The 15,488-nt window shown below is 40.9% G+C and overlaps 1 protein-coding gene across 1 annotated transcript in view; it reads left to right on the forward strand.

The window, feature by feature from the left end:
- The window catches only part of lingo1a (leucine rich repeat and Ig domain containing 1a), a 63,527-nt gene that overhangs the window by 25,886 nt on the left and 22,153 nt on the right, over positions 1-15,488 (forward strand). The window contains 1 exon segment of the mRNA XM_056739666.1: positions 8,461-8,596. The gene's annotated coding sequence lies outside the window, so the exon portion shown is untranslated.

The following is a 15,488-nucleotide window of genomic DNA, read 5'->3' on the forward strand; positions in this document are numbered from 1 at the left end:
CTCCGGCTTCAGCTTTACCCCGTGGTGTTGCAAGGCTTGCAAGACTCTGCGTAGCACCTCTACATGCTCATCAAATGACCTGGAAAAGCACAACACGTCGTCAAGGTAAGGGATGCAGCATTCATCTCTCAGCGTGTCGAGCATACCTTCCATGCTCCTTTGAAAAGCCGCTGGGGCGTTCGATAGCCCGAAGGGTATTCGGACCCATTCATATAACCCCCATGGAGTTATGAATGCGGTCAGGTACCTTGATCCTTCGGCGATAAAGCCTTGATGGTAGGCTTTCCCCTGATCAAGGATCGAAAACCAGGCATATCCTCCCAGAGAGTCAGTGAGGTCCTGAATTCTGGGAAGAGGGTGACGGTCTGGCACAGTTTTGTTGTTGAGGAGCCGGTAGTCAACACACAGGCGTAAGGACCCATCTTTCTTCCTTACACAAATGACAGGAGCTGAATAAGGCGACTGGGACTTCACGATCCACCCTTTAACTAACAGCTCCTGGATGTACTCCTTAACCTCCCTGTATAGTGGTTTTGGGATGGACGCGTAAGCCCTCTGCACTGGGATGTCATCCTTAGTCCTGATCTCCATCTGTAGGGAGGGGATGCACCCTATGTCGTCGCTGTCACGGGCGAATGCTCCACTTTCTTCATAGAGCACTTCCTTTACAGACTGTTGTTGGTCAGGGCTGAGGTGACTGATGTCAACAGGAGGAAGCCAGGATTCGGGTGGAGAAGTGCTGGAAGAAACGACTCCCTTAACCTCGACTGATGTCATCTTTCTTGGTGTGGAATCAGCCTGATGTGACTCTGGTGCATCAGTCTCAAGGACCTTGATAACATGTTGTATGGTTCCCAGAGAGGTTCTACCCGTCAGGGTGACCTCATGCTTTGAGTGATTAGAGATGGGCACCTTCACATAGGGCCGTCGGGTGTTATTGATTTCCAAGAGGCCTTCTCCTACACTCAACTGCCCTAAGACAACGCTTTCCTCTGTTGGTTCGTATAGAACAATGGGGTTAGAGGCGTCAAAGTTTGGAGGCACTCTACACCATACATGAGCTGTTCTGCCTGGGGGAATGATGACATGGTCTTGGCCCACCCTTATAGTAACAGGATCACAGTATGTACTAGGAGGCACCTGGATGGAATTTACAATGACCTCTACCTGTTCCTCCTCTATTCCAAATGCACTGCGGAGAAGGTTGACAACCGTTGCCACTGCATCGCCCGAGGACTCTTTCCTTCTGATGATCTCCTGGAGTACATTGGCTCCTAGAAGGGGATGGGACAGTGGCAACGGGCTGACTAGGAAAGGGACCTGTATTGTGAGATTGGGGTCTTCATTCCCTGCGAGATTGACAGTGAGCTCAACCCATCCGCTGTAGGGGACGGCATGGCCAGTGACTGCATAGACGCCAAGTTCTTCCTCTAAAAGCTCAGAAAGGGGTCTCAATATGTGATTAGGAATGTGAGTGTCAGTCCATTGTTGGTCAATTATGCTCACCTGCGAGCCTGAATCAAACAGGACTGTAACTGGGTATCCGCCAATCAAACATTTCAGCAGACTTTTCTTCCCAATTAGGAGTGCCTTGCAAGTGATGTTACTCTGGTCGGTCAGTGCATGTGTTTTTTTTTGTTTGTTATGCTTGAGGTGTCTTGTTATTTGTTTGTTACTTGTAACTGTTTGGGACAGCAACTGCTCAACGGTCTCTGGGCGTCCCTCCACAAAGACCGAGCCCCGTTTCCCTGCACCCTGACTTGTTGAAGACATCCCACTGCTCTGTGTCCTGCCCCTCCACACACAAAGCAATGGTTACACTCCTGTGCATTCTGTTCAGTACATTTCGGGCAACGAGCTGTCCTTCCTCTCACCTGGACTGCAGGTTGTCCCAGCTGTGGTTGGACAGGTCTGCTGGGAGTTGGCTGAGAAGGAGGGTAAGACATCCGATTATTTGCTGTCCGCTGCTCGATCAAAGAAGCCACCATGTGTGTCAGGGTCTCCACCTGAGAAGTGAGCTGTTGTATTGTCTGGAGATTTTCATTATCTGGTGCTGTATCCCGCGACTTGTTATTGTTGTAACGGTCTCCCGTCTCAACCTTGGCGCTGTGTGCTTGTGCTAACTTTTGTCGGGGGGGTTGACCCAGTCTGCGCTGGTGCTCATTTTCATCACTTATTATTTTCATGACTTGACGAAGGATTTCCTCATCTGTGACTTGACTGTTCGAGATTAGAGGCCTCAGTCTCTGCCGGAGGTCAGCTTGTTTTGTCCCCAACCCCTGATAGATGGTATGGAGGAACACCTCCTGGATGGTCTTGGGATCATATGCAATGTCTGCACTGGCCTGTCGGGTCTGAAAAAGGATTTTCTGTTTGAGCCCAATCATACGGTAAAGAAATTGCTGTGGTGATTCTTGGTCTAATTGCCTGGCACACATCAGTTCCTGGAACATCTCAGTTGTTGCTTTCTCTCCGAGGTGAGACCTGAGGAAGCCTTTGAGTTCAGATACCGTGATAGAATCTTTGTTCACAAGCATATCCTTAAATGCCCCTGGTTTGATGATCCTCAACACCCCTCTGACCACCTCTGCTTCTGCAAAGCCCTCCTTCACTCCCTCGTCGATTTGTTTGCTGATATTGTTGTAGTTTAAATCAGAGTTCTGATCTCCAACCTGACCACCATGTACTTTGAAGTCCCTGCGCTGCACGTAGGAGAGGTCCTTAAGTATTACTGGTCTCTCTGAGATCATCTGTGGCATACAGTGGAACTCTGCCTCACTCTGGTGGGGGTAAGTTGTGGGTGATGGGGCCATCGTAGATTCACTTCGTCTGAGTTTCTCACCCAGCTCTTCATACACTTGTCTCAGTTCTTCTAATGTCTGTGTTGTTGTATTGGTATGAGTGTTATGATGGGGTTGTGTCAGACTAACTGTGTTGTTAGAGTGAGAAAGAAGTTGTGATGCAGAGGTTGGGATTGTAGTGGATGGACTGGGACTAGGTGTGACCTGTATGTTACCATCATTAAATGCACCCACCGGAAACTTAACAGGAGCATCAGCATTAATTACCTTACCTACCAAATCATTTAAAACCAACAACTGACCCATTCCCTCATCCTCAAGTCCTAGTAAGGAGTCAGATTGCATGTAGGAGATAACATAGTCCATACAGCCCTCTTCATCACTCGGACTCAACTCTTCTTCATGTGGACTATTGATTGCAATGTCTTTTGCAACCTGATAGATGTCGTTGTTTGAAAGTCTGAATAGTTGTTTCTTGATGCTCCATACTAATTCTTTACGAGTTGCTGACATAGTGTGTAGTCCTGATATTCCCTTGTGGTTTGTGAACTCAGTCAATCAGTGGTGAAGGGACTTAGTAAGAGGTGTGTATGTGTGTGTGCGTGTCGACCTCCCGATCACAGGTGAGCTCCTCTGGTAAGTAGCGTGCGCCGGCCTCAGGATCAGCAGTGCGGCTCCTAAGCAAGGTGGAGATCCCTTTTCTCTTTGGTCTCCCTCCTCGGACGCCCACGGGATAACCCCTGGCCTGCAGCAGCGTCTTGTCACCTTGGTCGTGTGGTTCAATTATCTCTGGATCTGCTCCTCCTATTGTTGTGATGAGGAGAGATCCCGGACGAGCCCCCACAGTTTGTTACGAGTTTCAAATGTGTAACTGGAGTAACAAATGATTTCTTTTATAGCTTGGGGTTCACTTCTCTCAGCTCTGGAAAACAGAATCACAGAATTAGTGAGTGAAAAAGCGAACCGCCATCTTCGTCTCCGAATCTCTGTCTCTTTATTACAAATTTCAATTTTACAAAACAATAAAACATTTCCCAAGTGTAATCATGTTTCAGTATACATTTGTTAATTTCAATTTAAACATTACAGGTTTTCTATACTCTCCACAGATCAGTGAGCAACATCTTTCATACTCACATTCACAGAAAATAATTGTGTCTTTACAAAAATCAACATCACTCTTTTGTTAAAGTGCAATAATATCAAAAGGATAAATCATGTCTTATACTTAGATATATTTGTTTTCTTTTCTTTTTTTTACCTCAGGAATCCACCATCATACTAATGTAATCATGAATCATAAACCCTCTTTGGCTGTAAATGAATTACAATAATGACTTTAAAGTCAACACATGAATCACCATACACGTAGGGAAAACTGTTTAACTTACTATACCTTTTTTTAAACCCAGGACAGTCACCAAACTGCTTCCGTATAACATTAGGAAATAACTCCCCTTTTAGTTTTAAACAACATACCCCCATTAACATCTTATCTTAACATGAAGTGGCATATATAGTCTGTCAGGATACCTTAAAAACCCGAAACAAATCGTTATTAGAGTGAGAGGACACCAGCACACAGATTCACACATACGGTCACCATATACACGCCTCTTATTCGGCCGCTAGCGTAATTGTTGACAAAATGTGCTTCCCGCGATTATAGCCTAACGTGGCTTTTTAACTCAACTTCACACGTCAAAAGTTCCATCACCAACTCATCACAGTTTCAATACGCGACATCCACTTCAGGAGGAAACTCAACCTTACAATTTTTACAGAATACTAACCTGGAAAACAGAATCACAGAATTAGTGAGTGAAAAAGCGAACCGCCATCTTCGTCTCCGAATCTCTGTCTGAGAGAAGAGGAAGGCGTCCGTCATCTAGGTAACGTGGTGTAACGATACCTACTCTTTGGTTCCGCTTTGTTTGGTTCCCCCCCAAACTAATATTGTTTTCATAAATAAAAGTTTCAATTATACTAAAACGCTGATGGTTACTGTGTTCTCACGTAAGGGTGCATCACATAAAGCCCTAATAATTTTGTTGTGCTAAATGCCACAGGCCGCCCACATTATTGAAAGTTCAATGATTTCACTCCGGCTGTATGTTTGCCCCGCCCACACAGCCTGACAGCTGAATCATGTGACCCCTATACATATACAGTGTATTTGTGCGTGCACTTCAAGGGACATTTCTCACTGGAGTGTTCAGGTCTGTTCGACGTAAGAGTCGGGTTTGACTGGTTGATGCGATGTTGTTCTTCCAGGTGGTCTGTGGTGGGATTTGGATCCGAGTGTAACAGTTTTCTCCATATGTTTTAATATTTAGTGCATATATCATAAAGCATTGTTAATGATGATTGAATCAAAACCAATTGTCATTTGTCGAAATGTATCGCAAAATATTAAAGGTCCCGTGTATGGGATTTAGTGGCATCTAGGGGTGAGGTTGTGAATTGCAAGCAATGGCTCACTCCACCCCTCCCTTTCGAAACACTTCTGTGCGTCACGTTTTCACTACATTTTTTTTGAAGGCAATAACGTGTTTAAATAACACTATTACCACATTATGGTGGTCCGTCCACAACATGTGACCCCTTTACAAATACAGTATATGTGTGCGTGCATATACAGTATAGATAGACAGACAGACAGATCTGACAGACCTTACCACTTGTCTCTATCCCCATCATTTCACCATCCACAGTTCAATGCCCCGCCCACCATCCCACCCCATTCACTTGCGCCTGGCACAGAGCTCTGCCTCGCCACACAGCTCGCTGGCAGGATTAAACTCTATTGTACGCAGAGTGTGAGCCGGCAATAGGCCTGTCAGCTTCCTGGAGCCAAGGGAATAATTACGCCTGGACTGATAGATGGCCGAAACTGCGAAAGAAGAATGGGGCAATTCTCATATGTGCCCTACCGCAAAATGCCAAAAGCCATTAAATGGAATGATGGGGAATTAAATTCTCTGCTGTATTTTAAAAGGTTCTCATTTGCGGGGGAAAGGCGAAATATTGCGGTGTACCTCTCAATTTTGTCACCGGGATCCAGGGGCCTTGAGTGACACTCAGCGGGCTGTAATCACTCCCCCTGCGTGAGACGAGATACAGTCGGGCCATCGAAATGCTTGTAGGGCCGTTTAGTAATTAAAGGAGATTGGGTCACATTGATCAGTGAGGATGTTTTGGGTTTAGATTAGGAGGAAAGAGTTCTGGCCATGGGTGGGATGCTTGCAATATATTAGATTTGTCCTTCAAGGGATTCAGAGAACTTTATAAATATCAATGTGATTTTATAATAATTTTGATAATTCCTTTCTAGTTATCATCTAATATCCTGCGTTTAATCATTTCAGTGGGCTGATCAGAAAGCAGTGTTGGTTGTGTACTGCTATGAGATCTTCCTTGTCTATAAGTCATTAGATTAAACTCCTTTCCCATGAGGATTCTTGTCAAGTCGAGCAATAACTCAAAAGCTCATTAATTAGGCTTCCGTTTGATTGCTTTTCCAATATCCAGAGATCATGGTCTGGCTCTTAGCGCGCCACTCGACTTTTCAACTAAGCAAACAAGAAAATTTATGAGTCGGTAATTGCAGCTTTGATCTTGCTTTGGGTCATAGTTCATAACTGCGTTGGGGAAATTAAGAACAAAATATATTTAGAATCAGAACCCTCTATTCGAAACATTTTTAAAGGTACTTGTGTTGAAATAGAAGAGTAGATCAGTCATCCTGTTTCATTAATGGAAGTTAAGCTAAAAAGGAAGGAATTTAGAAATGATGACGGCTTTTACACATCACAGCTATAAGGTCATATCAGCATCTTCTCAGCATCAGAAACATGGCACCTAACAGGGTGAACTGTACATGAAGGTTAACCAATCACAGCAGAGGACAGAAATGTTGAAGGCTCACTCCCTTTGTTTCGGCATTTCTGAATTTGTTTGTGCATTTCTGAAAGGTTTGGTGCTCTTTTCCTACTCAGCATTTGGTTACAATCCATTCACGGCTTGGTTGGATTTGGCTTATTGGCGTAGTTCTGTGGTTTAAAGCAGAATGAGCTCTTTTCATTAAATTCGGTTTTGGCAAGTGTTTTTGAATAAATTAAACTTAGTGTTCAAGTATAAGAGAGATTTTCCAATAACGTTTTCCTTGGTGAACACTTCTATATGAGATTTCATGCAAATGAGGACACTGCAGATTTTTTGATATTACAAAAACCTCAAGTTTGTATTTAGGTAGTTGACTTGCAATATTTTACTTTAATAACAATAAGTCGAGCTGTCCCGCAGTGTGGTGTGCTCTCTTTCCTTTAAAACTTGGCCATGCAGTTTTTATGACCTCACATCAAGAGACTACATTTTGTTCCTTTAAATTTTAATTTGTTACACCACAGGACCATTTTAGATGAACTGAAAATGTGATTCGAACAGTCAAACACTATATAACACAAACTTTATCGCATAAAGATATAAACGTATTTTAATAAAATCATCCATGGACACATTATTCATAAGCAGAACGTGGTTTGAAAGCTCTGATACAGAAAATGATCTTGTAGGTGAATAGTATAGGCGTAACGTGTAACTTTTGATAGATTGCAGGCAACAGAATTTTTCCATTTTCTCTTATGAATGTGAGTCACCAAACATTAAGAAAAAACAAATCTAGTTATATGAAATCTGCAACTATTAAAAATATCCCAAATCCCGGTGCTGTAATACATGAAGCGTTTTGATTACGTGTGCCTGCGGGATTTAGGTGGTGATAAGGCCGCAGCGGGAGATTCACTCTGAAAATGAAGGGTGGGCAAGATGGTCTCTCAGCGTGTGTGCGGGTTTTGAATGAATTCCTGCAGTCGCACCTCCCAACCAATCGGAAACTCCAACTGTGTGGCCGAAAGGAGACAAAAAGACGCTGTCAATAGAGCCAATCAGACCCAGTGAAAGGTTCACAAAAGTAAAAGAATTCAACTAGATTTTTACATGCAAATGTATTACAGGTGGTGTTGCTATGCAGCTTGTTCTGGGTGGTTGCATACTAACCTACGTTAAAGCCCACCCTCGGGTCTCTGAGATTTTTGTCCCCGGATATGATTCACCTCCCATATCTAATATCTAGCTAATAGCTTAGAAAAGCAACTGGAAACCTTTGCTAGCCACATTTGAGCTATCGTTTTTAAATATGCATGATAAATACTAATAAAAAAGAAAGATCACAGATCTTTTTAATATCTCAAATATTTCTCTTAGACATCAATTAGATGAAATGGGATGGAAAAAAGGAAAATTTTGCTGAAGTCTCCTGCGTCTCAAATATTTTTGCGGGAAAAGACCCAAAAACCTCACGAATGTCTCTTTCAGAAGAGATCTTAATAAAGTCTCAAACTGAGCTCAGATTTGTCTAATCTGCAATCAAAAGTCAATATTGTTGATCTCAGTATAAACTCAAATGTTTCTCATCAAATTTACCCAAATCCAGATTATTTTAGGTTTCCACAAATCTCTCATTTTTTTATTTTTCCCAGACGGTTTTTAAGAGAAACATCTAAGTTGGTACTCAAATTAAACTGCCATCAAATATACAATGTTTTTATTGTATAGTTCTTGATGAACAGTCTCTCCTGTTTTGTTTCTCTTGATGTAGGTGTTTTTTCCGCTCTGGGATCGCGCACGGAGGAGATATCAAGTCGGGAATGTGGAACCAGAAGGGGAGGAGTCAACAGCACGACTCCCTGTGAACCCGCCTCCATCCTAAAAGAGCCGAGAAGCATTTACTGCCCGTGAGTAGAACTCAGCCTCTCCTACACACCAGATGATTTGTGTTTCTGTGATGTTATGTAAGTGCCGGCGGGGATTTTTTCTCACCACACTGCCGTTTCCCGCAGCTACACTTTAAATCATATTAAAGCTGATCTGCCAGATAGGAAATAGAGTTGATTTCAGAATAAAAGAGTTGTGGCGGGTCGACGGCAGATGAGCGAAGTTGACGTTTGGAGTGCATCGTCTTTAGGGATTTACAGGGACCCATCACAATCTCGGAGGGTCATAAGACACGTCCACACCTACGAGCCAAGCCAATATTTAACACACCCACTGGCGCTCCGTCTAGTTTAGTTTTGGCCTCAGACGTCACGTCCACAGCCGCCTACGACACAATCACAGACCGATTGGTGTGTGTCGCACACAAGGAGCAAGAGGTTTCTCAAATGCTTTTTTTGAGTTTTTTGCTTGGCTAGAGAGACTTTTTAAATAGATTTTTTAAAGACATAATTACAGTACAATTTCTTGATTTGTTAGAGGCTTTATGGTTTCAAATCTTTTAAAACATTTACGGTATAGTTCACCCAAATATAAAAATGTTGTATATTTATACCAAATTTATTTATACCCTCATGTCAAACCTGTATAGTATGACTGCAGAACACAAGAGAAGATATTTTGAGAAATGTCTCAGTGGTTTGTGTCAATGGAAGTCAATGTGGTCCGATGTTGTCTGGTTAAAGACATTCTTCAAAATATCTTCTTCATACTGTCATACTGGTGTGAAATGACATGAAAATAATCGAAGAATGTTGATTTTTGGGTTAACTGTCCCTTTAAGAGAAAAATCATTTGGCAAAGCATCTACTATAATATATTTAAACATTTGCGATGTTGTCTAAAAGTTATTTAATTGCAATATGCTTATTTGATTTTAAAAAAGTGTCATAAAATCTTGTTAGATGTTCTTCACCAAACTCAATCCTAATGGTTCAAACCTCGGCTACGCAAGACTAGATTCAATCCCACAGCTTCACTTGATGGACTTTTAGATCTGACACGCTGTATTGACTCTTGTCATGTAATTGGTAGTCGAAAAAGTTTGCATTTATGCCGTGCTGTTTTAGCCCCTCTGTACCCGGCACACCATAAGGTAAAAGAACCATCCAGAATAACACGGTAAATGAGTTTTGTATTATTGTGGTTGGTCATTACAAATGACGTCCTATGAATTCCGACCCATAAACTTGATTTGAAAGCTGTATCTGTATGGCAACAGCCCTCTCTCTCTTTCTCACTCGCCCCTCCTCTCACGCTCTTTCTCTGGCTTCTGTTCTCCATCATTTATCGAGGTTGTGTGGAGAGAAAACCAGCCCGCAGTAAAATTGACGGACTGTATTTCGCATGACTGAAGACAAATGACACAGTAGATTCTGCATGTGTGAATCTCTCACAAAAACGGAAAAACACAGCGGCTCAATTTCCCTCTGAAAGGACACGAGGCGATTGGGGCGTTTTTTGGTGGATGTTTTCCATTTTCGGTCGTCCGCATTTGGCAGATTGTAGATATTGGCTTAATCTTATATATGTCTTATAGTTTGGACTCATACGCATCTCCCGTAATTCTCCTTCACATGGCCGCAAGTAAAATCGTGTCAAAGCAGGTGCGATAGTTTCTCTTCAAGTCAATATCTTCTTCTTTAACAAATCACAAGATAAAAGCAGATGGTTAAAGAGGGACTGTGAATAAATTCCTTCTCAGCCTTCTCTAAGTGATTTTGGTCCATGCAATGCAAAATGACTAGTAATAATTAAACTCTATTAGAGTAAACTCTAAACATTTGCAGAGATTATGACACTTTTTGACTTATTATATTTAGACTTTATATTCACACCACAAGGGGTTCGTTTTTCTTTCACGCCACTATTGTGACAATTTAACATGGTTAGGATCTATTTCACCTCCAGATATTTTAACTTAGATGTAATGATCTGATATTCCAATACTCTAACTAGTGTTCATACACTCATTGAAGAGAGTTAGCAGTCACTGCCAGGAAATAATTTGTGACATTTTGCACAATTACATCAATAACAATGTTGAGAACGCATCAAAACAATTTAGTTTCGTGCAACTTAAATTAATAGGAAACACGGCAAGTCAAATAGCTTACAAAACTAAAAGCATACTACAATAGGAGAAAAAAACAATGGTAGTCAACAGTGCCCCAGAACTGTTTGCTTTATACATTCTTCAAAATATCTTCTTTTGTGTTCAGCATAACAAAGAAATGTATAAAGCAATTTTTCCTAGCCAATGGTGGCCAAGAACTGTTTGATCACAAGCATTCTTTCAAAAGATCTTCCTCTGTGTTCTTCAGAACAAATACATTTATGCATTCAGAACAACTTGAGGGTGAGGAAATGATGACAGAATTGTAATTGTTGTCTCTCAAGATGAAATACAAGACTGACTAGTCCTGACTACAAGCTAATGGTTCCTAGTTCATGTTCAGTGGTTTTGATATGCGATTCATTCTTTCGTTGACTCTCATTTACAGCAAAATAAGATGAACAGCTTTAATGAAGAGCATAATTTCAACCACATGAGCCAAATGGTGCTGATGCATGCTGGGAAACACTGTGGATCTTTGTTTTTGATTGTAATTGTTATAAAAACTCCAGACACGCTGCTTGACTCGGTTCGTGTATGTGTTTAGTGCGTGTCTTTGTGTGACTGAAAAGTGTAAAGGTTGAGAATCTGAGCGAAACTTTGTGAATATTCATACAAATGTCTGAATATTCATGTTCATGAATCCATGCATGTTTAATGAGATAAAAAATACTGTTTATACCCGCTCACAGTAAATTTGACTGTAATCTGAGTGGCCTGTTCTGTTGAATGGCTTCTGGTGAGATATAAAACCATCAGAAGTGTAAAAATGGATTTCTGCGAGCGTGTGTGTTGGAGAAAGATTTGCTGTAATCTGCGTTTAAGAGCGGGGGACTCGCCAAGGTCAGTCTTTCTCCTCGGAGAGGCGGCGATGTGAAGACGTTTTCTCGGGCGCTGAGGGGGCTGTTGGGAAGGAAATTTTAAGCCAGCAGTGAGAGGGATGGAAAGGGTTTGGAGATTATGGCCCATGTGTGCGAGTCTGGAGGGTGTAATGTGAGCCTGGAAACCAGTGAACAGACCTCTTAGAGAACTAATCCCAGGCCAATAATTGTGCAGAAAGCTGAAGTAGAATTGAGTTTTGTTTAAGAATAACAAACACTAAGATGCGGACAATAGTTAATGTTACTTTTTGCTTTTAAATGTTTCAGTTTTATTCTAAAAACCAAGATTATTTAATGCTGTTGAAGTATTGATCATTGTTGGTTTATATTGTTAACATACACAACCTTATTGCAAAGTGTTACCTGTAATTTGGGCTCAGATGTTTCTCCTAAAAAAGTGAAATAATCTGATAACTATTGACGTACAGGACAAATATAAAGCCATTCATGTGAATCGTCAAGACGAGACCTTGGAAAGTTTTTAATGAAAAAGGGTTTATTGAGTTCATATCAAAAATACCATTTAAAAAAAAAAAAAAAAAAAAAATACTTGAAGAGATGTGTTTTTAATCAAACTTATTTCCAAACTGATGGGGGGCTCCAGAAGCTTGCAAGGGGTCCCCAGAAAATTTCAGGGAAAGAGATAAAGAAAAACTGGCAAAACATTATGAACATTGTGATCTGCTTTTTGCAACATGCATGGTTACAATAATTGTTTATATGTGTATCTTTCTAGTGAGTTTTTTTCCATATCCTTCCTTTTTTCGCTTCAGTCCAAGTACATTTAAATTGAAAACATCTCTTCAGGGTTGTAAACATCCAACAAGTGTTGGCAACATTTTAAGTTTGGAAAGTTGGAAAAGTTTGGAAGACTTTATTGTCTTTATTATTATAGATGGATATGTTTTTAAGAAAGGGCCTCTCACACATAAGATGCATCTTATTTGGCGTCCTTGGCATCAAAACATTTGAAAACCCCTGTGTTAGACTACTGGGCTATGTTTTTTTGTTCAAGAGAAAAGTCTGAAAAGAAATGAGAATAAACATCCCCATTTGGTCTACCTTTAATTTAGTGTACCAGAAATAGCATTTCATTTGCATTTGAGTTTTTTTTTTTGTGATATACGCCTGCTTCACGCCTCACGCAAAGCAACAAATACTATAGGTGTCACAATGATGTCATAGTTGGTCAGTCTTTATCGCCATCTCTGTTTGAATCAAGTGGGAGGTTACTTTACATAAAGTATTACTGTATCTATACGTGAGTTGCGTCAATTTCAATTTACCGTGAAATCGTACCCAACAGTTGAAATTATAAATTAGTATTAAAAGCTTACAGTTGAGGAATTTTGAACACAATTTTTTTTATGTTCTTGCTCAAAAATGTATTTCTGTTTATTCCTAACAAAAAAAGTTACATATTGAATCTTTAAATGGATTATGTTGTACTTTCATTTTGGCTGATGTGGAATGACATTGTTGGGTTTGTGGTTACACGTCACCATTGGCTGTAATTCAACAATGATAAATAGACGACAGCTTCGTAGTATGTAGGTTTTTAATTTCTCCTGCTGTTTATAAATCTTGGATAGATCCAAACCAGCGTGCGACTGATTGGAATAATCTAGTTTTGTTTATACTCAGGCCTAAAAATACATTCGTGAGACGTTGCTTGTCATAAAGACCTAACTGTGACACCAAACATTATTCAGGCAATCCCGATATGATTTCATTTGCCTAAAATATCTCTGAACAAAATTCCCAGAAACCTTTTCAGGTCACGAGGGAATCTCAACACCTTTCTTATGGAAATTTCAGACAGGCAGTACTTTCAGATGAGCACAGCTGATTAGAGCATCCGCGGGAGGCGCCGTCGGGTAAATCTGTGATTCCCACCCTCTGTGTGGTCAAAGCGAGGCCGTCATTACATTTGGGAGATGCTGCAATGGCTTTTTAATCATCTCTGAATTACATCAAACTCTGCAGGATTATCTCCCCCGCTGCCACCTGCCTGTTAATTAAATTGTCTTTGGACTCTGTTTGTCTATAGGGATGGAACGGGGGATCTACGTAAAGGAGATCGATCAAATGGACGCGGAATCCCTTCGAACTGTTTTCCTGTGTTTTCTCTCCTGACCTGCAGCTTGTTCTTCTGCTCCATGTAAAACACTCTGTTATGGATTTTTTTATTTATTTCCACGCCACCGTTTTACCAATGTAGTTTGCTCTATCACAGTGATCCCTGAGAAGCAGCAGATGTTTTCTTCTGCGTCTCATTTCTGCACACTGTATTATAATGTCTTTTAAGAGAAGTGGAGACGTTGGTATGATGAGTGTTTTCCAGCACGTTCTCGCCACCATCCTTCCCAATGTTTTTGAGAGACATATACACTTGCATTTGGAAGCTGATCTTCTTCCAAATTCCCGTCCCTCTATGTTTTGTTTCCATCATTTTTCATGAATTTGGTTTATAATTGATCACAACTTGAACGTTCATCTGGGAAACGCTGTAAAACAGTGTCGTAATTGAGACGAAGGGTAAAAATAGATTATTGGCATCCAGACAGATGCTGCAAGATCAGTTTTCATTTTAACACTGAAACCAGAAATGATTTAATGTTTTAAGATTTCAATACTAAAGATTTGTTTTTTTAGATTTCAGAGATTTTAATCATGCGAGATATCAATACTGTAAAGTTTCAGCGCTGTCGGTTTTAAAATTGAATTGAAGCTCACTTTCAATACTCTGACATGTTTTGGTATTGTGTGGTTTTAGTATTATAGCATTTCATTTTTGTGTGATTTGAATTCTGTGGAGTTTCTTTTTTGTGAAGTCTGAATATAGTTCAAAGACTGTAGAGTTTCATTGTGAGGTTTCATTTCTGCTGGCTTTCACTATTGTGAGATTTGAATGCCTTCGTCATATAATCTAGGTGAAAATGGGTTTCATATCGTATTAAATCTGACTTTGGGGAGAGAATTGAAATATAAAATGTGTGTGTGGACCGCTAGTGGGTAATGATGACAAATTGACGACACAACTTCAGTCAAAGGTTACAAGGTTTGTGTGTTGAGTTTACAGACACACTTTGGTTTTTTTTGCTCATATTTCAGTGTTTTTAGTATGATTTTCAAAAATCTGAATATAAATCCTCTTTTACACAGATAGCTTCAGTCATTGCAGGAGTTTAGGTGGTTTCACTCGAAACAAAGCCTCTTTATTTATGCCCTCTGGACTCACCGTTGCCCTCAAAATCAGAGAAAAGCAGGTCACTACAAAACTGGTTCAGGGGTTTTTCATTCTGCGCCGGGCCACGTGACCAGGTTCCAGTTTTCTTGAAACTGCGATCATAAAATTAGACGCAGGTAATCCTGACCGCCCTTGACTCCGTGAGAGATTGGCTAGATAGATTCGATTGTTACCAACATAGCAAGAGAATATAGGACATGGAGGAGAACAAGAGAATGAGATTTTGTTGTTCCAGAGTAGATCGGTGTTGGAAACATCTTTTAAAGTAGCTATTGCTGTGTCTGCACTGCAGCCCGGGGCTGGGAAATGCCATCACTGAAACGGAGAGAAATATCTCAACGTAGAGGATTATGTGCTGGGGCCGGCTGAAGTGAGCCGAGTCGTTTTTCTCATGTCTTGAAAACGGCAAACCGCAATACATTAAATGAATTAGCCGGTCTTTTATTACAGTACCAGTTATTTTACATAAATCTGCCCTCAGATGGTTTCGTTCTGTTTAAGGGGGCAGCTGTTGTGTAGCAGACTTCATGCTGGTAGACAAAAGTCTGGCTATGTGAGACGGAGCCAAAATAAGTTACAATGGAAATATCAGTCATAGATCTATCAAT

The sequence above is a fragment of the Triplophysa dalaica genome, chromosome 24 (genome assembly GCF_015846415.1).
Source record: "Triplophysa dalaica isolate WHDGS20190420 chromosome 24, ASM1584641v1, whole genome shotgun sequence".
In the NCBI taxonomy this organism is placed as follows: Eukaryota; Metazoa; Chordata; class Actinopteri; order Cypriniformes; family Nemacheilidae; genus Triplophysa; species Triplophysa dalaica.